Source organism: Ranitomeya imitator, chromosome 1, assembly GCF_032444005.1.
Source record: "Ranitomeya imitator isolate aRanImi1 chromosome 1, aRanImi1.pri, whole genome shotgun sequence".
NCBI classification, from domain to species: domain Eukaryota; kingdom Metazoa; phylum Chordata; class Amphibia; order Anura; family Dendrobatidae; genus Ranitomeya; species Ranitomeya imitator.
This window is the reverse complement of record NC_091282.1, coordinates 510,012,390-510,036,434: the sequence shown is the minus strand read 5'-3', so window position 1 is coordinate 510,036,434 and position 24,045 is coordinate 510,012,390. Positions and strand designations below refer to the sequence as shown.

At 45.3% G+C, this 24,045-nt stretch overlaps 1 long non-coding RNA gene across 1 annotated transcript; it reads right to left on the bottom strand.

Moving 5' to 3' along the window:
* Window positions 1–2,456: 2,456 nt before the first annotated feature.
* On the bottom strand, window positions 2,457–17,355 carry LOC138676891 (uncharacterized). Its single transcript, XR_011320841.1, has 4 exons — window positions 17,248–17,355; window positions 9,522–9,579; window positions 9,261–9,450; window positions 2,457–9,180 (listed from the first exon to the last, which is right to left on the bottom strand). It is a non-coding gene; the product is annotated as an uncharacterized lncRNA (long non-coding RNA).
* Between the last annotated feature and the right edge of the window lie 6,690 nt (window positions 17,356–24,045).

Below are 24,045 nucleotides of genomic sequence, written 5' to 3'. Positions count from 1 at the left end.
TAAGTTGTCACAACACATCTAGATAAGTTCCTTGGGGTGTCTAGTATCCAATATGGTGTCAGTTGTGTGGGGTTTCTACTGTTTAGATACATTAGGGGCTCTGCAAATGTAATGTGATGCCTGCAGACCAATCCATCTAAGTCTGCATTCCAAATGGCGCTCCTTCCCTTCCGAGCTCTGCCATGCACTCAAACGGTGGTTCCCCCCACATATGGGGTATCAGCATACTCAGGACAAATTGCACAATAACTTTTAGGGTGCAGTGTCTTCTCTTATCCTTGGGAAAATACAAAAGGGGCAAAAAGGGGCAAAAAGATCATTTTTGTGAAAAAATACGATTTTTATTTTTACTGCTCTACATTATAAACTTCTGTGAAGCACTTGGTGAGTCAAAGTGCTCACCACACATCTAGATAAGTTCCTTAGGGGGTCTACTTTCCAAAATGCTGCCACTTGTGGGGGGTTTCAATGTTTAGACACACCAGGGGCTCTCCAATCGCGACATGGCGTCCCATCTCAATTCCCATCAATTTTGCATTGAAAAGTCAAATGGCGATCTTTCCCTCCCGAGCTCTGCAATGCGCCCAAACAGTGGTTTACCCCCACATATGTAATATCAATGTACTCAGGACAAATTGTACAACAGCTTTTGGGGTCAAATTTTTCCTGTTACTCTTGGTAAAATAAAACAAATTGGAGCTGAAGTTAATTTTTTGTGAAAAAAAGTGACATTTTCATTTTTTTTTAAACATTCCAAAAATTCCTGTGAAACACTTGAAGGGTTAATAAACTTCTTGAGTGTGGTTTTGAGCACCTTGAGGGGTGTTGTTTTTAGACTGGTGTCACACTTGGGTATTTTCTATCACATAGACCCCTCAAAGTGACTTCAAATGTGATGTGGTCCCTAAAAAAATGATGTTGTAAAAATGAGAAACTGCTTGTTAACTTTTAACCCTTATAACTCCCTAACAGAAAAAAATTTTGGTTCCATAATTGTGCTGCTGTAAAGTAGACATGTGGGAAATGTTACTTATTAAGTATTTTGTGTGATATATCTCTGTAATTTAAGGACATAAGAATTCAAATTTGGAAAATTGCAAAATTTTCAAAATTTTGGCGAAATTTCCATTCTATTCACAAAAAAATGCAGGTAACATCAAAGACATTTTACCACTATCGTGAAGTACAATATGTCATGAGAAAACAGTGTCAGAATCATCAGGATCAGTTGAAGCGTTCCAGAGTTATAACCTCATAAAGGGACAGTGGTCAGAATTGTAAAACTTGGCCCCGTCATTAACGTGCAAACCACGCTTGTGAGTAAAGGGGTTAAATATTAATAACCGGGTGACAGATTCACTTTAACGATAAGCAGAACAGATGGCATTTGGGGTACTAACAGGATGACAAAACAAAAAAAATATACATAAATTTGACAACAAACTAAATGTTATTTGATAGTTTAAAGGAATATTCTGACTTTAAAATGTTATTTTCACATAATGAAAAGTTTTGCAGATTTTCGGTATTATAAAATAAAAAAAAGAATAGCAAATAGGCACTGTTGTTTTTATTATTCCATTACCACCTTGACATATTGGTCGGTGAAGAGGTGAGTCTTAAGTCACCTGAAGGCCTATTGTTTTTTTGCAATTTTTGTGTCGTTGTACTATGAAAACCGTCTGTATTTGTTGTGAAGAGCTGGAAAAGCTTGGCATTGACATTTCTAATGTGTTTGTTATCCAGAATTTGTGGAGCTTTGTTCTGTCTGTTCAATAAAATTATTTTAGCAAAGCAATTTCTATTAATTAGAATAGAATGAATGTTCCATACTGCCTGGTTTTAATACTGTTTTAAAAGTCCTTCCTTAATGCTCCAAAATTAGAAAATTGTATCAAAAAGGCATTATTGTATCCTAGCCTAAGACTTTATTGGTGTACAGTACTGGTCAAACATTTGGAGACACCTGCTTACATAACAGTTTTCGTTGTTCATATAGAAATGTGTACTTGGTAGATTCAGACTAAAGACAGCAGAACCACAGACATACATATATACTGTAGAAGCAAGGAGCAAAGAAACATGTGAACCAAACCAGAGTCACAATTCCTCATTGCCTTTGTGCCTATTTTCTGTCTAGTTTTCTTTGTACCCAATTCATAATAACCTTTGCACATTTTTAATGTTTCTTTATTTTCACCTATTTGTTTGTTTTCTTTATGCTTTGGGTTAGTGTCTAGCAATTTCAGATGTTTTACCCTGATTCATTAATTGTGACTTCTTTAAAACGTCACAAAATTTGGCACAGCTTCACTACAGACTCCTGCTTCGCTTCCTTAGAGTAATTTTCAGTACAACAAGTTTTTGATGTAATTTTTGCAACTTTTTGATGCCATCATGTGACTTTTGGTGCAAAATTTTTCAAAAACCATTCAAGCCAGCAAGAAAGACCATTTTTTATTTATTATCAGTTTGATGAATTAGGTACAACAAATGGAAACTACAGTAATACCACAAGATAAAAAAGAGCAGTGACTTTGAAAAAATACTAAGGTGTGTTCGATATATTCCTCACCAAATATATAATTCAAAACAATAAACTAGTAACTATGGTACAATACACATATCATTACAAGCAAGATCGCTCAGTGACATTATCATCCGATGTTTGATATGGGCGTAGTTTATCCATCAGGTCCAGAACTCCATTAGAGAATAGGTTGTAACTCATTCTCCATCACATTCGTGCTTTCAAAGGGCTGGACATATCCCGGAACCATAAATTAGAATGGCAGTTGATGCTTGATTATCAAACCGCATAAGGATGAAATGATATACTGTAATTTTAATATAAAGTGAATAGCTACATATGACAATAAAAAAGCAAATAATAAAACATTAAAAACATATACACATACAAGGTGACATTTCAATATGCAACAAGGGCCCTAATCCAGGATATAGATAGATGGATGGAACATTGATCATAGGAAAGGGGCAAAGATCATATTTTCATTGAGTCCAGATGGATGGACAGTGTGAAGGGACCAAATCCACCTGGACTTCATTTGTGCGAGTCTTTTTGAGGTTCCACCACCACGAATACCAACCTCTAATTTTTCAATCCCACGAACCCTGAGGAGACATTCATCACAGTTATGATAGTCCCTGAAGTGGCGTGGGAGGGTTTTCAACATAGATGCGTCTACCTTGGTCTCTACAGCTGCAATGCCATGAACGCTGCGTACTTTAAGTTGTCGTGTGGTCAAACCCAGATATATTTTATTGTACGGGCATACAGTATAATAGATAAAATTATTATCCGTGCACAAAATCCTCTTCCTAATCATAAACTCCGGAGAGCCACTTGAGTCCGTGAAAGTGTTGCAGTGGTCAACGTTAGGACAAGCCATGCAGCGACCACAGGGGACACACCCTTGTCTCTCCACCGCCGCATCAAGAAAGGTGGTTATAGGTTCACTTATTTATTTAGTATGATTTATTTAAATAGTCATTTTATGCCGAAAGATTCCATTTAAGCTGTCCATATTGTGTACTGAAAAGCAATTCAACTTCCTGATATACCTTATGTATTACCAATTCATGAATTTCAAGACCTTTGATTGCAGTAATTTAGTAGGAGCGTGTGATGGACAGACAGAAAACTGGTCAGTTACAGTATCTTGGCTTCCTTCTCCCATTCTCAAATAAGCTATATTACCCCTCTTATACATCTGATACAGAGTATAATAATCATGAACAAGAAAAAAGGGATTAGTTCAAATTATCAACAAGCCCGTTGGCTACAGCAGATAATATAATTCATCCAAATAAGGAAAAGATAAAATTCATCCACTTTATGAAAAATCCAATTAAAACATCATTATATGGCAGGATGGCAAAATACCTTGTTGAAACGTTTCGACCAACCGGTCTTAATAGTTTCGGTTTTGGTTGCTCAAATCTCATCAAAAAGTTGTTTTACCATCCTGCCATATGATGACATTTTAACTGGAGTTTGAATAAAGTGGATTAATTTATCAGAGATTTGTATTATAACTACTCTGTAGTGACACACATCAGACCAGCAAAAGCACAGTCATACATGCACTTTGTAAAAGCCACCACTGCTAAGCAAGTTCTTAAGCACTGGGATATTCTTTACCCACTCCCAAAGGGAAGGGGCTTAACATAACCCTTCCCACACTGCTGTCACATGAAAGCTGGTGTCTGGTGATGAGGACAATGTAGATTCAGGTAACAAGAGTAAATCCAAAGCTAGCAGCATAAAACCCAAATGAAAACCTTTGACAATGTGTTAGAGGCCGGGACTTCCCTGCCATGTGGGATGTATCGCAGGCACTGTTTGTTCCTCTGGTCTCCCATTCAGGTCCAGCCACTGGGTCTGCTGCTGGATCCCAGCATCTTGCTCAGGCTCCTTTTATACATGTGGTTACTGCTGGCTCTCCAGGTAATGTCTATGGTAACCAGTGGTATACAGAGGCAGCCCCACTCTCTGAAGTCTAAGTCCAGAAATCACCTTACTCAGCATGTCCGTGATGTGGCGACTTGTCATTGGTGTTCGGATGCTTTCTGCTCTGGTGATGTTGCAGCTCCGGATTGGCGCAAGGGTGATGCCCCATTCGACTGGGCGTGAGTGTTTGGGGTGGAGCCTAGCGCATAAAGGGCTTTCAGCAAAGCACGCAGGCGTGCTAGCATCAATTGTGTTCGGTGTATGTGTGGGTGGTTTTGCTATTGCTCTGTCTGTGCATTTTGTGTGTTTATCACCGTATCAACTACCAGTGGGACGTTAGTGATCTGTGTCAGCATGTGTTCAGGGCTGGTCCTATGCCATTAAAATTCCACCACCTACGAGAAGAGATTAGCTGTATGAGTTCAGGGCTGGCATCAAGCCATTAGAATTCCGGCTCTTCCAGAAAGGAGGTTTGCTGCGTGTTCTTGCTGACTGAGTTCTTGCTATCTGTTTCCAATCCGTGTGTATGCTACACTTCCCTGTGGAGTTGACAGGGTAATGCAACACAGAGCAAGTTCAACCCACGTGTTCTTTTGCAGTGGTTCTAATGGGGTATTGCACACTTCCTATTATCCCAGTACCCCTCAGTGGTTATCACAGAAGGTACATACCTTCCCTGTACCGCTCGGTGATTAGCTGAGCTGGTACTAACCTTCCCTGTTCCCCTCTCGGTGTTTAGCTGAGCTGGTACTTGCTGTCCCTATACCTCTTGGTCGTTAGCTGAGTAGGCATTCCTCTCCCTGTACGCCTCTGAGTTACATTTGGGTTTGGTTTTCTGCATTCCATTCACACTGTGTGGAGTTAACTCAGTGTGTTTAAGGAGGAACGTTCGCTAATTTTTTATCCGGCTTGTTAATACTAGCAGCAGTTTACTGTACGGTGGACCCCGAGTTGCGATTGCACCTTATTTGTTATTTATTTCTATTTGGTTCAATTCTCAAACCCTAACACAATACCTCATGAAGAAGAATTATTATTATTATTTATTATTATAGCGCCATTTATTCAATGGCTCTTTATATGTGAGGAGGGTATACATAATAAAAACAAGTACAGTAATCTTAAACGATACAAGTCACGACTGGTACAGGAGGAGAGAGGACCCTGCCCGCAAGGTCTCACAAACTACAAGTGATGGGTGAGGATACAGTAGGCGAGGGTAGAGCTGGTCATGAGGTGGTTTGGTCGATCGTTGGTTACTGCAAGTTGTAGGCTTGTAAGAAGAGGTAGGTCTTCAGGTTATTTTTGAAGGTTTCCATGATAGGCGAGAGTCTGAAATGCTGTGGTAGAGAGTTCCAGATTAGGGGTGATGTGTGGGAGAAATCTCGTATGTGATTGTGGGAAGAGGAGATAAGAGGGGAGTAGAGAAGGAGATCCTCTGAGGATGGAAGGTTGCATGCAGGTAAGTAAGTGACGAAGTCACAGCTGTATGGAGGACACAGGTTGTGGATGGGGTTGTATGTCATGGTTAGGGTTTTGAACTGGAGTATATGGGTAATAGGAAGCCAGTGCAGGGATTGACAGAGGGGAGATGCCGGGGAATAGCGGGGGAAGGGTGGATTAGTCGGGCAGCAGAGTTTATAATAGAATAGAGGGGTGCGAGAGTGTTAGAGGGGAAGCCACAGAGCACGAGTTTGCAGTGGTCAAGGTGGGAGATGATGAGGGCATGGACTAGGGTTTTTGCAGATTCTTGGTTGAGGAATGTACAGATCTGGGAAATAGTTTTGAGTTGAAGTTGGCAAGAAGTGGAAACGGCTTGTATATGTGGTTTGAAGGACAGATCAATGTCAAGGATTACCCCAAGCCAGCGAGCTTGTGGGACTGGGAAGAGTGAACAACCATTTACTTTAATGGATAGGTCTATTGAATGAGTCAAGTGAGATAGGGGAAATATGATGAATTCTGTTTTGTCCATATAAAGTTTTAGAAATCTAGCAGAGAAGAAGGATGAAAAATTAGACAGATATTGTGGGATTCTGGTTTGCAGGGAGGTGATATTTGGTTCAGAGATATAGATCTATGTGTCATCAGCATAGAGGTGATACTGAAAGCCATGATATTCTATGAGCTGTCCAAGGCCCAAGGTGTAAATGGAGAAGAGCAGAGGCCCTAGGACTGAACCTTGAGGGACTCTGACAGATAGTGGGCGAGATGAGTAGGTGGTGTGCGAGTGGGAGATGCTGAATGTCCCAGCTCATAGGTATAACGAGTTTCAAGGTAGGGCCAAGTCAGTGATGCCAAGAGATGAGAGGGTCTGTAATAATAGGGAATGATCCACTGAGTCAAAGACAGAGGACAGGTCTAGGAGGAGGAGGACAGAGTAGTGTCTCTTGGCTTTGGCGGTTAATAGGTCATTGGTGACTTTAGTTAGGGCAGCTTCAGTAGAGTGATGCGGCCGGAAGCCAGATTGTAAGCTGTCAAAGAGGGAGCAAATAGAGAGGTGGGAGAACAGTTCAAGATGGACATGTTGTTCCACTAGCTTTGAGGTATAGAGGAGAAGTGATATGAGGCGATAGCTAGATGCTGAGGATAGATCAAGAGAGGGCTTTTTGAGGATAGGTGTGATTGAGGCATGTTTAAAGCTAGATGGGAAAACACGAGTTGTTAGTGATAAGTTGAAGAGATGGGTTAGGGTTGGGATGAAGACTGTGGTGACGTTTGAGATCAAGTGAGATGGGATCGGGTCAAGTGCACTGGTGGTGAGATATGATCTTGAGAGTACAGTCGATCTTCTGTAATGGTGGAGAAATTGGTTTTGGAGGAGAAGGGCTGAGCAGTTAGGAGGGCACTGAGGGTTGTTGACCAAAACTGTTTCAGATGTTATCAATCTTCTGCTAGAAAAATGAGGCAAAGTTTTTGGCTGAGATGAGTGGAGAGAAAGGGGGTGTTGGGGGACGGAGGAGAGAATTGAAAGTGTTGAATAACTGTTTAGGGTTGTGAGACAGGGAGGATATGAGAGATGAGAAGTAGGTTTGTTTTACTGCAGCGAGTGTGGCCTTGAAAGTAGTGAGGGACTGTTTGAATGCAATAAAGTGCTCGCTGGAGTGGTATCTTTCCATCTCCACTCAGCAACCCTGGAGGCCCACCTCTGTTCTTTGGTCAGGCTGGATTGCCAGGACTGTACTGTCTGTTGACTTTGCAAGCTTTGGTATGTGTAAGAGGGGCAACCGATTCCAGAGCTACAGCTACTGTGGTGTTATAAAGAGTGGCAGCAGAATTCGCATTGTGTAGGGAACCTTTGTCTGTAAGAGGGAGAAGGGATTCAGAGAGTGCGTGTAGATCAAGGTGTTTAAGATTTCTGCGAGGGTGTGCAAGTTTGTGGAGTGGGGATTGTGGACAAGGAGTGGGGATTGTGGACAAGGAGAGGAGAAGGACGAGAATGTAAGTAGGTTGTGGTCAGAAAGAGGTAGAGGATAGTTAGAGTGGCTAGATAGGTAGCAGAGGCGGGTGAAGATGAGGTCCAATGTGTGGCCATTTTTGTGAGTGGCTGCAGAAGACCATTGATTGAGGCCGAAGGAGGAAATGAGAGATAGAAGTTTAGTGGCAACTGAGATGGAAGTGTCAATGGGGATGTTGAAGCCATCCATGATGATAGTGGGGATGTCAGGGGAAAGGAAATGAGGTAGCCAGGTGGCGAAGAGATCGAAGAATGTGATGGCTGGCCCTGGGGGGCAGTACATGACAGCCAGTTGGATGTTCGAGGGGGAATAGATGTGCACAGAGTGCACCTCAAAGGAAGGAAGGGTAACAGAGGGTGGCAGTGGGATTGGTGTGAAGGAGCAGTTATCTGACAGAAGAAAACCAATTCATCCACCATTCTTGCTGCTGGGGCGGGGTGTGTGGGAAAGGTGGAAGACCTAGCCTATGTGAACAAACTCGGGCATGAGTGGCCTGTTCCAGGCCTTCTGTCGCTGGCGACAAGAGCAAAAAAAAAACAGTGGCAGAGGACTGGAACAGGGAAAAACCTGAAGGACTAGCTGCCTGTTCTCCAGCCTGTGAAGCCTGCCCACTTGCTCCATAGCTGGTGGATTACTGGGACTGTTCGGTGGCTGTTCGATGAGTGGCCGCTCCAACAGAGGATGATCCAGGTTCAACGGTGCTGCTCCAGGTTCTGTTTGAAAAAGAAATGAAAAATATTACTGCAAAAAAATTTTAAAATTTTAAAGCACCAAATTATAATAATATAATAATAATAATCTTTATTTTTATATAGCGCTAACATATTCCGCAGCGCTTTACAGTTTGCACACATCATCATCGCTGTCCCCGATGGGGCTCACAATCTACATTCCCTATCAGTATGTCTTTGGAATGTGGGAGGAAACCGGAGTACCCGGAGGAAACCCACGCAAACACGGAGAGAACATACAAACTCTTTGCAGATGTTGTCCTGGGTGGGATTAGAACCCAGGACTCCAGCGCTGCAAGGCTGCAGTGCTAACCACTGCGCCACCTGTTGAAAAGAAAAAATAAGATGTTATGCCATGGAATACAACACAAAAATACTTATGTTTGATGACCAACAGCAGGCCTCAGGAAGGAGAGACTACGATGGTGTTTAGAATCACTTTGAACCCGACTCTCCTCTCTCATGACCTTATTGAAGCAATCCTTCATTGCATGCCACAGGACTTTGACTCTCTTCACTGTGAAGGGAAAAAAAAAAGAAATTGTAAAACAACGCACACAGGCTCACTGCAGCGTCAGACCACATTGTAATACTTACAAAAATCCTCTCTGACTTGTGGCGTGGCATGGTTCCAATCATGCAACAGCGATCTGGCCACTTCATCCCAAAGCCGCCGAATGACCACAGTGTCCGAGTGCCGCTGATCCCGGGTGTCCCATAACGGAACTCGCTCCTACACCAATATTATTAGGAGGTCGTTTTCAATTATGGCTTCACGATGTGGAACCTAGAAATCAAAGAAATACATTAATATAGTTGTAAAGAAAAAAACAAAACAAAACAGTCAAGAATACTTACCCGCCGTCTTTCCACCTGAACGTTTGCCTGACTCTACCCCTGCTCTGCTGTACTGGAACTGTTATGTAAAGAAAATACATGATTTTACCACATGTGTCATATTGACAGTCAATATTTACCAATCAGTAGCAAATGCAAATGTTTTGATGCATTTCATCTGCACTCATCCGCATGCGTATAGCAGTGCATATTTGTCGCCTCAAAAAATGCAACATGCTGCATTTGCTGGATCCCCGTACAGACTTAAAATTATGCATGCATACGCATCCGCAAGTGAGCGCATGCAAACGCTAGACTCTGTGTACACCATGTTAACCCCTTCATGACCCAGCCTATTTTGACCTTAAAGACCTTGCCGTTTTTTGCAGTTCTGACCAGTGTCCCTTTATGAGGTAATAACTCAGGAACGCTTCAATGGATCCTAGTGGTTCTGAGACTGTTTTTTCGTGACATATTGGGCTTCATGTTAGTGGTAAATTTAGGTCAATAAATTCTGTGTTTATTTGTGATAAAAACGGAAATTTGGCGAAAATTTTGAAAATTTCGCAATTTTCACATTTTGAATTTTTATTCTGTTAAACCAGAGAGATATGTGACACAAAATAGTTAATAAATAACATTTCCCACATGTCTACTTTACATCAGCACAATTTTGGAAACAAAATTTTTTTTTGCTAGGAAGTTATAAGGGTTAAAATTTGACCAGCTATTTCTCATTTTTACAACGAAATTTACAAAACCATTTTTTTAGGGACCACCTCACATTTGAAGTCAGTTTGAGGGGTCTATATGGCTGAAAATACCCAAAAGTTACACCATTCTAAAAACTGCACCCCTCAAGGTACTCAAAACCACATTCAAGAAGTTTATTAACCCTTCAGGTGCTTCACAGCAGCAGAAGCAACATGGAAGGAAAAAATGAACATTTAACTTTTTAGTCACAAAAATGATTTTTCAGCAACAATTTTTTTATTTTCCCAATGGTAAAAGGAGAAACTGAACAACGAAAGTTGTTGTCCAATTTGTCCTGAGTATGCTGATACCTCATATGTGGGGGTAAACCACTGTTTCGGCGCACGGCAGGGCTTGGAAGGGAAGGAGCGCCATTTGACTTTTTGAATGAAAAATTGGCTGCACTCTTTAGCGGACACCATGTCACGTTTGGAGAGCCCCCGTGTGCCTAAAAATTGGAGCTCCCCCACAAGTGACCCCATTTTGGAAACTAGACGCCCCAAGGAACTTATCTAGATGCATAGTGAGCCCTTTAAACCCCCAGGAGCTTCACAAATTGATCCGTAAAAATGAAAAAGTACTTTTTTTCACAAAAAAATTCTTTAGCCTCACTTTTTTCATTTTCACATGGACAACAGGATAAAATGGATCCTAAAATTTGTTGGGCAATTTCTCCTGAGTACACCGATACCTCACATGTGGGGGTAAACCACTGTTTGGGCACATGGTAAGGTTCTGAAGGGAAGGAGCGCCATTTGACTTTTTGAATGAAAAATTATCTCCATCGTTAGCGGACACCATGTCGCGCTTGGAGAGACCCTGTGTGCCTAAACATTGGAGCTCCCCCACAAGTGACTGCATTTTGGAAACTGGACCCCCCAAAGAACTTATCTAGATGCCTAGTGAGCACTTTAAACCCTCAGGTGTTTCACAAATTGATCCATAAAAATGAAAAAGTACTTTTTTTTCACAAAAAATTTCTTTTCACCTCAATTTTTCATTTTCACATGGGCAATAGGATAAAATGGATCCTAAAATTTGTTGAGCAATTTCTCCCGAGTATGCCGATACCTCATATGTGGGGGTAAACCACTGTTTGGGCACACGGCAGGGCTCGGAAGGGAAGGCGCGCCTTTTGACTTTTTGAATGGAAAATTAGCTCCAATTGTTAGCGGACACCATGTCGCGTTTGGAGAGCCCCTGTGTGGTGTGCCTATGCATTGGATCTCCCCCACAAGTGACCAAATTTTGGAAACTAGACCCCCCAAGGAACTTATCTAGATGCATACTGAGCACTTTAAACCCCCAGGTGCTTCACAGAAGTTTATAATGCAGAGCCATGAAAATAAAAAATAATTTTTCTTTTCTCAAAAATGATTTTTTAGCCTGGAATTTCCTATTTTGCCAATGGTAATAGGAGAAATTGGACCACAATTGTTGTTGTCCAGTTTGTCCTGAGTACGCAGATACCCCATATGTGGGGGTAAACCACTGTTTGGGCGCACGGCAGGGCTCAGAAGGGAAGGCACGCCATTTGGCTTTTTAAATAGAAAATTAGCTCCAATCATTAGCGGACACCATGTCGCGTTTGGAGAGCCCCTGTGTGCCTAAACATTGGAGATCCCCCACAAATGACCCCATTTTGGAAACTAGACCCCCAAAGGAACTAATCTAGATGTGTGGTGAGCACTTTGAACCCTCAAGTGCTTCACAGAAGTTTATAACGCAGAGCCATGAAAATAAAAAAAAAAATTATTTTCTCAAAAATGATTTTTTAGCCCAGAATTTTTTATTTTCCCAAGGGTAACAGGATAAACTTAACCTTAAAAGTTGTTGTCCAGTTTCTCCTGAGTACACTGATACCCCATATGTGGGGGTAAACCACTGTTTGGGCACACGTCGGGGCTCGGAAGTGAAGTAGTGACTTTTGAAATGCAGACTTTGATGGAATGGTCTGCGGGCGTCACGTTGCGTTTGCAGAGCCCCTGGTGTGCCTAAACAGTAGAAACCCCCCACAAGTGACCCCATTTTGGAAACTAGACCCCGAAAGGAACTTACCTAGATGTGTGGTGAGCACTTTCAACCCCCAAGTGCTTTACAGAAGTTTATAACGCAGAGCCGTAAAAAAAAAAGTGGGGTAAACCACTGTTTGGGCACACGTCGGGGCTCGGAAGTGAGTGAGCACCATTTGACTTTTTGAATACAAGATTGGCTGGAATCAATGGTGGCGCCATGTTGCGTTTGGAGACCCCCTGATGTGCCTAAACAGTGGAAACCCCTCAATTCTGACGCCAACACACCCCTAACCCTTATCTCAACTGTAGCCGTAACCCTAATCACAACCCTAACCCCAACACACCCCTAACCCTAACCACAACCCTAATTCCAACCCAACCCTAACCCTAAGGCTATGTGCCCACGTTGCGGATTCGTGTGAGATATTTCCACACCATTTTTGAAAAATCTGCGGGTAAAAGGCACTGCGTTTTACCTGCGCATTTACCGCGGATTGCCAGTGTTTTTTGTGCGGATTTCACCTGTGGATTCCTATTGAGGAACAGGTGTAAAACGCACAAAGAATTGACATGCTGCAGAAAATACAACGCAGCATTTCCGTGTGGTATTTTCCGCACCATGGGCACAGCGGATTTGGTTTTCCATATGTTTACATGGTACTGTAATCGTGATGGAACACTGCTGCGGATCCGCAGCCAAATCCGCACCGTGTGCACATAGCCTAATTCTAAAGGTATGTGCACACGCTGCGGAAAACGCTGCGGATCCGCAGCAGTTTCCCATGAATTTACAGTTCAATGTAAACCTATGGGAAACAAAAATCGCTGTACACATGCTGCAGAAAAACTGCACGGAAACGCAGCGGTTTACATTCCGCAGCATGTCACTTCTTTCTGCGGATTCCGCAGCGGTTTTACAACTGCTCCAATAGAAAATCGCAGTTGTAAAACCGCAGTGAAATGCGCAGAAAAACCGCGGTAAATCCACAGCAGTTTAGCACTGCGGATTTATCAAATCCTCTGCGGAAAAATCCGCAGAGGACCAGAATACGTGTGCACATCCTGAACCCTAACCCTAACCCTACCCCTAACCCTACCCCTACCCCTAACCCTACCCCTAACCCTACCCCTAACCCTACCTCTAACCCTACCCCCACCCCTAACCCTACCCCTAACCCTACCCCCACCCTTAACCCTACCCCTAACCTTACCCCTAACCATAACCCTACCCCTAACCCTAACCCTACCCCTAACCCTAGTTCTTACCCCAACCTTAGTGGGAAAAAAAAATTATTTTTTTTTTATTGTCCCTACCTATGGGGGTGACAAAGGGGGGGGGGGGTCATTTATTATTTTTTTTATTTTGATCACTGAGATAGGTTATATCTCAGTGATCAAAATTCACTCCGGCAGATTCGGCGGGCGCACTGCACATGCGCCCGCCATTTTGGAAGATGGCGGCGCCCAGGAAAGAAGATGGACGGACCCCGGGAGGCTCGGTAAGTATAAGGGGGGGGAAGATCAGGGCACGGGGGGGCGTCGGAGCACGGGGGGTGGGTCGGAGCATGGGGGGGTTGATCAAAACACGGGGGGGTGGATTGGAGCACGGGGTGGGGGATCGCTGTGCGGGGGGGTGGATCGGAGCATGGAGGGGGATCGCTGTGCGGGGGGGATCGGAGTGTGGGGGGGTTTGATTGGAGCACGGGGGGTGTGATTGGAGCACGGGGGGAGCGGACAGGAGGACGGGGGAACGGAGCACAGGACGGAGGGGAGCGGAGCACAGATCGGAGGGCTGGGGGGGCGATCGGTGGGGTGGGTGCACATAAGTGTTTCCAGCCATGACCGATGATATTGCAGCATCGGCCATGGCTGGATTGTAATATTTCACCAGTTTTTTAGGTGAAATATTACAAATCGCTCTGATTGGCAGTTTCACTTTCAACAGCCAATCAGAGCGATCGTAGCCACGGGGGGGTGAAGCCACCCCCCCTGGGCTAAACTACCACTCCCCCTGTTCCTGCAGATCGGGTGAAATGGGAGTTAACCCTTTCACCCGATCTGCAGGGACGCGATCATTCTGTGACACAGCATATGCGTCACAGGTCGGATTGGCACCGACTTTCATGACGCATACGCTGTGTCACAGGTCGGGAAGGGGTTAAATATATGTACGCGTGTTGCATGCGGATCTATGCAGATCAAACGCTGTGCGCACAGACGCCAATGTGAAACCAGCCAAAGACTTGCTTCTTATCCAGGCCAATGCTGTTTATTCAGTCCCTTGCGTAATGATATGGTGAGTGCTTCCTGTTTGGGTTCTACACTCCCTGACAGAAGTTATGTCGCTTATTCATATTATGTAAATAAAAGCTTATAACCTGACGTTAAATTTATCCATTGGTTATATAAATTATTCTTTTGAAATCTGAAACCCTCTGAAATGTGGTTTAGGTTAAGAAAATAAATTGACATGCAGAAATATTGATCAGTTAATGGACACAGAATGGTCAGATTTTGGCAAGACAAAAGTTTTGTCGCCCACAAAAAGTAATGTGATATTCAAACAAATAATTAACTTAAAATACAAATATATGTTGAATAACATTGGTGAATGAAGTTGTGGTGCTATTAGAGTCATATTTAATATTTTGTGTGACTTCCAAGAGCTTGAAGGACTGCATCCATGCGGTTCAACAATGATTCATACAATTTATTAATCAAGTCATCAGGAATAGCAAAGAATGCAGTCTTACATGCCTCCCAGAGTTAATCTAGATTCTTTGGTTTTGTCTTCCAAGCTTCCATTTTCATCCTACCCCAAACATGCTCAATGATGTTCATGTCTGGTGACTGGGCTGACCAGTCCTTGAGCACCTTGATCTTTTTTGCCTAGAGGAACTTTGTTGTAGAGATGAATGCATGAGATGGAGCACCATCCTGCTGCAGAATTTGACCCCTTTTAGGATTTGGAATATGAGAGGTAGCTAATACTTCTTGATATTTTAGGCTATTGATATTGCCTTCCACCTTGCAAATGTTTTGCATACCCCATACTGAATGTAACACCAGACCATGATCTTTCGACCACCAATTTTAACTGTTTTATGGGTATATTTTGGATCCATGCGGGCTCCAGTAGGTCTCCTGCAGTATTTGCGGCGGCTGTGGTATAATTCTACTGAAGATTCATCAGAGAAATCCAACTTCTGCTACTTTTCCAGGGTCCATCTGTTTAGCAGGCTGTGGGACTTTGCAATTGCCACACAATTTTGTATTTGCTTTTTGTTTAGTGCTGGCTTCTGGGCACTGATTCGACCATGGAGGCCATTTCGAGACAGAATCCTACAAACTGTTCTAGTTGACACAAAAACTTGAGGTGACCAGGCCTGTTGGAGCTCTCATGCAGTGGAAGAGTGGCTTGCTTTGGATTTTTTAACCAACAAACGTTCCTCTTGAGCAGTTGTCTTGCGGGGTCTGCCGGACCTGGGCTTGTCAAACACATCTCCAGTCTCTTCAAATCTTTTTTTAATTCCTTGTACTTGACGCTGAGACACATTAAAGGTGCAAGCTACCTCTGCAGTGGATCTGGTCTTCAGCCTCTTTATAATCCAGGCTTTGGTCACAGAGTGGATTTTTGGCATGTTGTCAGAGCTCAAGTTGCAGTTCAAGTGAAGGTCTGGGGTGCTGGGTTTCTTTTTATATACACACACACTAATTAACTGATCATTTACTGAGCACAGGTGAGGATGTTAACTAGGATTGGGTGCATTATATGACCAGGCGACAAAACTTTTGTTTTACCAAAATCTGACCATTCTGTGTCCATCAACTGATCAATATTTCTGCATTGATGCCAATTTATTTTTTTTAACCTAAACCAAATTTCTCAGGGTTTCAGCTTTCAAAAGAATAATATATACAACCAATGGATGAATTTAACGTCAGGTTATAAGCTTTTATTTACATAACATGGATAAGCGACATAACTTCTGTCATGGAGTGTAGTTGCTTCTCAGCAGTTGCTAATGGTCTTTACTGATTCTTACTGACCTCACCTCTTAGTGAATTAATCAAGTTGTGCAGTGATCATATTTACATCACTTGTCTTCCATAATTTTATATCATTGTTTTGTGAAGAAAGAATAATTGCAATTTTACCAATAAATTCTCAGCTCTGAGATATCATCTCTCAAGATCTTGGGCCGACATCTCCATCTGCGCATGCGCTGACCCTAGCCGGCAGCCATTCTCCCAGAGTCCAGTCCACCGCATAGGAAAGCATGTCACTGCTGGGGCTCTGGGCTTTCGCAAGATGTCGGCAGAGCCCCTGCAGAGCCGGACACCGTCAGCACAGGACACCTGCAGAATCGAAGACTCGCAGCAGGGCACCGCACATCTGAACACCCCCTCATCCCCGCCTGTGGCCGGTAAAGTATGTCCACATTTTAAGATGCACCTTCATTTTCCCCCTAAATTTTTGGGGAAAAAAGTGTGTTTTATAATTCGAAAAATACAGTAAGTGGGCCCTCATAGTTACAGAAAAAACTAAACATGTGGAAGCTAAATATGGTTTACGCATGCAATGGGGCTCAGAAGGGAGAAGGGAATTGGATTTGAAAGTTCAGAATATGCTGGATTTCTTTTCGGGACAGAGGAGCTATAGCATTTTTCCAGAGCTTTTGTGCTTCCAGTAACGTGGAAGCCCCCTATATTTTTATCAACAGATGATGTATCTGAGTGGGAACTTGCTTTTTTTCGTGGATTAAGTTGTAGCTTTTATTGGAAACATTTCGCATAATATTTAGGAACACATTTAACTAGAGGTGGGTGACCATGGTAAGCACTGCTCGGTACTCGATTGAGCATCCTGGTGCTCGAGACGCTCGGTACTCGATCGAGTATCCAGGTACTCAAGCACCATGCTCGATTCCCCACATGTTTCGTGCCTGATTTTCAGCCTGTAAACATGCAAGGATTACCTTCCAATAACAGTAATGCTGTAGCCATGTTAGTTGGGTTTATATAAGTCCTGGTGACCCCAATGCACGGAGAATTGTACCCGAAAATAGTGTAGGGGAGTTTCTGCTGGAGAAGGGACAGTGTGTTATAGTATTACAGCACCTGATGGTGCAACATGAAATCAACCGTTCTATTCAGAACAAATTCAAATAGATTATTTTTTATAATACCACTGTTAGCTGGAAACAGTGTTGTGGCACCTACTAGAGTAGAGATAGTGTATTATCATTGTGGTGAGTAATTTAAGCAGAGTTCATTGCGTTACAGTCCTTGGTGTTGCTACACTAAACCAACAGTCTTTTACAGGGAAAATTCAAATATATGCTATTCTATAATACAGTAATTAGACTCTTAGCTGCAATTACTGTAGGGTTAGCTACTGGAGTAGTGATAGCGTAGTAGAGGCATATAGTCAGGGATTATAACCTTACTGTCGTTGGTGCTGTCAGGTACAACTAAAAAAATTTTCAGGGCCAAATTTAAATGGATTCAGTTCTATAATAATACCGCTGTTATTTGCAATTATTGTAGGGTTAGCCGCTAGAATAGGGTTAGTGTATTAGAGGCATCTAGACAGGGATTATTACAGTCTGTTAGGGCTAGCGGAATGCACCAAATAATAAGACAGATAGAGTATGGTGCGTTCGCAGCTCGGGGTCCACCGTGCAGAGATGGAACCTGCTGCCAAGTAATGACAGACTATATGGCGGTACTCATAAGTATACACACGTGGGTTAAACTTCACCCAGCGTGAAGGAAGCGATCCTGTTGCGTCACAGGACCGCGGTACCGCACATAGAGCGCGAGCAAGTAGTCAGCGAACTCAACCCCAACTAGGATTGAAGTCCGATTAGACACTTGCTGGCACAACACCAGAACTGGGTGTGTAAGGAAACTAAATAATAATATTAAGGCACAAGAGTGCATGCAGTGCCGCACTGACGAACGCCACTAACCACCCAGGCTTGGGTAAGGAAAGCACAGAGGAAGAGCACAGCGCCGTACTGGCGGTCACAGCAACTTGACGCTGTAATGTGTGATTAGTGCTGTAAGATAAGTCGGGCGCTAGATAGCAAACATACACCTTCTGCGAACAGACATTCAATAGGGAGGGTTATTTAAAGAGCGACTTTCACTCACAACATACACACATTAACAATTGTACACTAGCGCATGGCCGTGCGGTCATGCGCAGTTTATATAGTTGCAGCACAGGAAGTGGCCACAGAAACTTTGCCCTTCCAAGACCTGCCAAGAGGACCAATGGAATGTGCTGCAGAGCCTGAGCACATGACCCTCGATCTCCAACGGGAGATCTTGCCCTGGGCATGCTCAGTGTGTGCAGACAAGGACTTAGTCACGAGAAGTCCGCTCGCTGCTGACCAGCACTGGCTTTAATGGCAGAAGCTGAAGAAGCAGCAGTAACTCTCTGTACAGAGTGAGACTGAGCAAGACGCTGGGACCGACGTCCCTGCTGAGCAGACTCCACTGCGGCTGGATAAGAATTGGAGACCGCAGCGGAGATGGCTCGAGATTCCCCCTGTGCAGAAGCGGGAAGTCGAGACCTAACCTTACCCCCCCTCCTAGGGCCCCCCCTCCTTGGGCCTCGCTACGCTCGAAGGCAGCAATGAGCTGTGGGGCCCGAATGTTTTCAACAGGCTCCCATGACCTGTCCTCTGGGCCATAACCCTTCCAATCCACCAGATAGAACTTTTTGCCACGTACCACCTTGCACCCCAAAATAGCGTTCACCTCGTAATCGTCCGTAGACGAACCCGATGTCCCGGCAGATGACTCGGAAAACCGGGACATGTATACGGGTTTCAAGAGGGACACATGAAAGGTGTCGGTGATACCCAAGCGTCGAGGAAGAGCCAAAAGGTAGACCACAGGATTAACCTGTTCGAGAACCTTGAAGGGACCCAAGTAGCAAGGAGCAAACTTAGTGGACTCAACTCACAGCCTGATGTTACGGGCGGAGAGCCACACCAAGTCGCCAGGAGCAAAGGTCGGAGCGGGGCGCTGATGAACATCGGTGGAGGACCTCATTCTCTCCTTGGAGGCCCGAATGGCATCCTGCGTGCGGTCCCAAATGTCCCGTGCCTCCATAGCCCAGTCTGCCACCCTGGAGTCAGCAGAAGACACAGGCATGGGCACAGGAACACGCGGATGCTGGCCGTAATTTAGGAGGAATGGAGTCTGACCGGTGGAGTCGGCTACGGCATTGTTAAGTGCAAACTCTGCCCACGGTAGCAAGGATGCCCAGTCATCCTGCCTGGCAGAAACAAAATGTCGTAAATATGTGACCAAGGTCTGGTTGGCCCTCTCTACCAACCCATTCGTCTCGGGATGATATGCCGAAGAGAGATTCAACTCAATACTGAGTAGACGACAAAGCTCTCTCCAGAATCGAGATGCAAACTGGGGACCCCGGTCACTAACAATTTTGTCTGGCTTACCGTGTAGGCGAAAGATATGCTTGACGAACAAGACAGCCAACGCCCGTGCAGAAGGTAGCCGTGGAAGAGGCACCAAGTGCACCATTTTGGAAAAATGGTCGGTGATCACCCAGATAATGGTGCAGTTACGAGACTTGGGTAAGCCCACCACAAAGTCCATCCCGACCATCTCCCAGGGCCTGTCCGCCACCGGCAGAGGATAAAGCAAACCAGCTGGCCGTTGCCGAGGAGTCTTGTTCTTGGCGCAAAAGACACACGCCCGAACATACTCTGCGACATCACGAGCCATATGCGGCCACCAGTACGTCCTCGCCAGTAACTCAGATGTCCTTTTGGTACCAAAATGTCCACCCACCCTGGACAAGTGTGCCCAAGAGAGAACCTCCGGTCGCAAATTGGATGGAACAAAAGTCTTGCCCGGGGGCACAGACTCTAGCGAAACCGGGGCCACAGTTCTCAAGCTCTCGGTGGGGACAATAAGCCGAGGCTCCTCCTCCTCCTCCGCAGATGACACAACGGAGCGAGAGAGAGCGTCGGCCCGAATGTTCTTCTCCCCAGAAAGAAAATGGAGGGTGAAATTAAACCGGGAGAAGAATAAGGACCATCTGGCTTGGCGAGAATTCAACCGCTGGGCTGTCTGCAGGTACACCAAATTTTTATGGTCTGTGAAGACTTGGAAGGGAAAACGTGCTCCCTCCAAGAGATGTCTCCACTCCGAGAAAGCCAACTTCATGGCTAGCAACTCCCTGTCCCCGATGGAATAATTCCTCTCTGCTGGTGAGAAGGTCTTGGAGAAAAAGAAGCAAGGATGCTTCCGACCTTGAGCATCCTTTTGGAAGAGGACTGCTCCAGCACCAACAGAAGAGGCATCCACCTCCATGATAAATGGCTTATCAACATCGGGGCGATGTAGGATGGGAGCGCTAGCGAAGTGTGAGTTTATAGAGTTAAAGGCCTTGGAGACCTCCTCAGACCACAATTAGGGATTCGCCCCCTTCTTGGTGAGGGCAACCAAGGGAGCTACCAAAGTTGAGAAGTGCAGAATGAACTGGCGATAATAATTAATGAACCCCATAAAGCGCTGCACCGCTTTAAGAGAATGTGGTTCCTGCCAGTCCATCACAGCCTGTAGTTTGGCAGGATCCATAGCCAATCCCTGGGCAGAGATGATGTAGCCTAGGAAAGGTAAGGACTCCTGCTCAAACATACACTTCTCCAACTTGGCACAGAGGGAGTTTGCCCGTAGGAGGTCGAAGACTTTGCAAACATCTCTCTGGTGGGAGTCAATATCTGGAGAGTAGATGAGAATATCATCCAGATAGACTACGACCGAGGTGGAAAGCATATCCCGGAAGATATCGTTCACAAAGTCTTGGAAAACGGCTGGGGCATTACAGAGCCCGAAGGGCATCACCAGATATTCATAGTGCCCATCCCTGGTGTTAAAAGCCGTCTTCCATTCGTCCCCCTCACGGATGCGAATCAGGTTGTAAGCACCCCGCAGATCTAGTTGAGTAAATACCCTTGCTCCCCGAAGCCTATCGAAGAGCTCAGATATCAAGGGCAAAGGATACTTATTCTTAACGGTGATGGCATTAAGACCCCTGTAGGCTATGCATGGATGCAATTCCCCATTCTTCTTCTGCACGAAGAAGAACCCTGCCCCAGCAGGTGACACTGACTTCCTAATGAATCCTCTTGCCAGATTTTCCTGGATGTACTGTGACATTGCCTCCGTCTCCGGGAGAGATAGCGGATAGACTCGACCCCGGGGAGGCTCAGCACCAGGCAAGAGATCAATAGGACAGTCATAGGGGCGATGGGGCGGAAGGATCTCCGCCGCCTTTTTGGAGAACACGTCTGCATAAGACCAATACTGCTTGGGGAGAGAGGAAAGATCTGCGGGTACCTCTGTAGTAGCAACCTGAACGCACTCCCTCTGACACCTACCCCCACAAGATTCACCCCATCCCAGGATTCTGCCAGAGGACCACTCGATATGAGGAGAGTGGTACCGTAGCCAAGGTATTCCCAACAGGACCTCATCAATTCCCTCAGGAATGACGAGCAGAGATATAATCTCCTGATGAGATGGCGACATGGACAGAGTAAAAGGGATGGTCTGGTGTGTTATCTGTGAGGGCAGTGTCGACCCATTCACCACTCGTATCGTTACTGGTTGAGCTAGCATAACCAGGGGTATTGCGTGACGTTGGGTGAAGGCAGAAGACATAAAATTGTCCTCCGCCCCAGAATCCACGCAGAGCTCTACCGAGTGGGAGAATGAGCCTATAGTAATTGTCCCCTTAAAGGACAATTTAGAGGCAAACGTTGCCGTGTCTAGTGTACCTCCACCTACTACCACTAGACGCTGACGTTTCCTCGACCACTGAGAACATCTGGTGGCTAGATGTCCTGACTGCTGGCAAACATGACAGACCTTGAGTGCACAAGCGGTCCGGGACTTAGATCCCGCTTGTGACACTTCCCTGGCCTCATGTGACTCAGGAACCAGGACCGGAGATTTCAGAGGTTTGGCGAAGGTAGGAGCCAGCCGAAACCTCTGCCTACACTGGGCTCACTCTAACCTCCGCTCGTTAAAACGGAGGTCAATTCGAGTGGAGACAGTTATTAACTCCTCCAGTGTGGCAGGAATCTCCCTAGTGGCCAGAGCGTCTTTAACGTGGTCAGCCAGGCCCCTCCAAAATATGGGGATAAGAGCTTTATCCGACCAATCCAGCTCAGAAGCTAAAGTGCGGAATTGGACGGCAAAATGACTGACCAAGGACTCACCCTGAGTTAATGCCAGCAGTTGGAGCGCAGTATCATGGGTGACTTGAGGTCCTAAAAAGACCTGTTTCAGAGTGCTCAGAAACAGCGGAGCACTCTGCACCACATGATCACCACGCTCCCACAGCGGCGTAGCCCATTCCAACGCCCTGTCCGACAAGAGAGACACTATAAATCCCACCTTAGCCCGCTCTGTGGGAAAATGTGCAGCCAGGAGCTCGAGGTGAATAGAGCACTGACTCACAAATCCCCTACAAAACTTGCTATTACCAGAAAATTTTTCTGGCAGCGGGAGGCGAGAAAATGTCGGAGCAGGGGTGGCAATGGACAGGGTTGCTGTAGCCACACTAGCAGCCTGTACAGCAACTGCGGTAACATCCACAGCTGAGGTTGCGCTCTCAAGAGCCGCCAACCTACCCTCCAGCTGCTGGATATACCGCAAGGATTACTGTTTGTCCGTCATTACTAGCCAGACCCTGGCGCTAGTGTAATGTTAGGGCTAGCGGAATGCACCAAATAATAAGACAGATAGAGTATGGTGCGTTCGCAGCCTGGGGTCCACCGTGCAGAGATGGAACCTGCTGCCAAGTAATGACGGACTTTATGGCGGTACTCATAAGTATACACACGTGGGTTAAACTTCACCCAGCGTGAAGGAAGCGATCCTGTTGCGTCACAGGACCGCGGTACCGCACATAGAGCGCGAGCAAGTAGTCAGCGAACTCAACCCCAACTAGGATTGAAGTCCGATTAGACACTTGCTGGCACAACACCGCAACTGGGTGTGTAAGGAAACTAAATAATAATATTAAGGCACAAGAGTGCATGCGGTGCCGCACTGACGAACGCCACTAACCACCCAGGCTTGGGTAAGGAAAGCACAGAGGAAGTGCACGACGCCGTACTGGCGGTCACAGCAACTGGACGCTGTAATGTGTGATTAGTGCTGTAGGATAAGTCGGGCGATAGATAGCAAACATACACCTTCCGCGAACAGACATTCAATAGGGAGGGTTATTTAAAGAGCGACTTTCACTCACAACATACACACATTAACAATTGTACACTAGCGCATGGCCGTGCGGTCATGCGCAGTTTATATAGTTGCAGCACAGGAAGTGGCCACAGAAACTTTGCCCTTCCAAGACCTGCCAAGAGGACCAATGGAATGTGCTGCAGAGCCTGAGCACATGACCCTCGATCTCCAACGGGAGATCTTGCCCTGGGCATGCTCAGTGTGTGCAGACAAGGACTTAGTCCCAGAGAAGTCCGCTCGCTGCTGACCAGCACTGGCTTTAATGGCAGAAGCTGAAGAAGCAGCAGTAACTCTCTGTACAGAGTGAGACTGAGCAAGACGCTGGGACCAACGTCCCTGCTGAGCAGACTCCACTGTGGCTGGATAAGACCGCAGCGGAGATGGCTCGAGATTCCCCCTGTGCAGAAGCGGGCACTCGAGACCTAACACAGTCCTTGTTAGAGAAACATCAGCGGTACAAGGTGTATCAAAAT